Here is a 1,644-nt window from a genome sequence, read left to right on the forward strand (position 1 = left end):
TAAAATGGCTTTCAAAGTCTCAACACTTAATTGTGATTTTTCTGATGTCCACACTTTATTTACCATAGAAAAACCGCGTTCAGTCACAGCATTAGTTCCTGGTAAAGACAGCGCTTATCCCACAATTTTTAGTGCATTATTGTATGGAACATGGTTTGTTTCAAAATGATAAAATATTTCTAACCATTTGTTCTCTATTGTGATTTTTGCTGATGCCCAAGATTTAATTAACCTTTTCCTTATCAATATATTTTTTTAATAATGATACCTTGTAAGTCGTAAGTGTCACTTTCAAGGCCAGAGCTAGACTTTTTGCCACCACTATAAAATATAAATAATACGAGTACTGTCTGCTAAATTCATGAAATAAATAAACAAGTTACTTACCTAAATTATCTGAATAGCTGATTTGTTGACATCACTCGTTTAACTAGCACTAGCACGCAGTACGATGTGTATCGTCTGAGAGACAGTTGCAAAATGTTTTTGTGGTTGCCAATGCCAAAAAATGCCATTGTTCATTAAGTCCAAACGAAGGTGGTCAAATTCTAACAACTGATCAACAATGTGAACTTTGATAAGCAGTTCTCCATAATCAGTTCTCAACAATTACTTGTTATTATTAAAGTTTAACATTATAAAATTAACAAAAATAATATAAAACTCATATCCTGGCGAAATAGCCGCATGGCAGCCGAAAACTGTCTATTCCCTTCCCATTCTCCTGCCGTTCCCTAGCTTGTCATGCATTCTTTCCAAAAATTGGGACTTTTTTAAAACGCCGCAGGACATGGGACAAAATGTTAAAAATCAGGACTGTTCCGCCAAAAGCGGGAAGTCTGGTCACCTTACACAGCGGTTCTCAACTTGTGGGTCGCAACCCACAGGAACTGTATTAAAGGGCTGCAGCCTTAGGAAGGTTGAGAACCATTGCGTTAGAAGATTTTGACAGAACAGATACAAACAGAAGAGAAAAATACAGAGAGCTTTGTGAATGCCTCTATGAGAATTTACCACAAGTATTTCCCAAAGTTATAGATTGGGCAAAGGTGTAACATTGTAAAATACGCCCAAATGAAACCATACCTGATTTTTATATCAGGTTTGAGAAAACATTCAAACAACATTCAGGGTTATCTCCTGAAAACTTTGAGCATAGTAAAAGAGGTTAATTAGTGACCTTGATAAAGAGAAATCATGTAGCTTGGGCTTCTCTGCCCCAACCTCGTCACCTACACAGACTGTCGCATACTGTCATTAAGAAGCAAAAGAAGGCTGAGCACAGTGACTCATCCCTGTGATCCTAGCACTCAGGTGGGAGGATCCCTTGAGGTCAGGAGTTTAAGACCAGCCTGAGCAAGAGCAAGACCCTGTTTCTACCAAAAAAAGAAAAATTAGCCAGGCATTGTAGTCCCAGCTTCTCAGGAGGCTGAGGCAGGAGGATCACTGGCTGAGGCAGGAGTCTGAGGCGGCTATGAGCTAGGCTAATGCCACACAGCACTCTAGCCTGGGCAAAAAAGTAAGATTCTGTCTAAAAAAAAAAAAGCAAACGGAAAACAGCCCCTAAGGTTACTAACATGAGTTTACAACTAAAGCAACTTAGTAATCAACTCGGAACTTTACAAGGATTCTGACCCCCCCCCC

Source organism: Otolemur garnettii, unplaced genomic scaffold, assembly GCF_000181295.1.
Source record: "Otolemur garnettii isolate 467f Iridium unplaced genomic scaffold, OtoGar3 scaffold00044, whole genome shotgun sequence".
Lineage (NCBI taxonomy): Eukaryota > Metazoa > Chordata > Mammalia > Primates > Galagidae > Otolemur > Otolemur garnettii.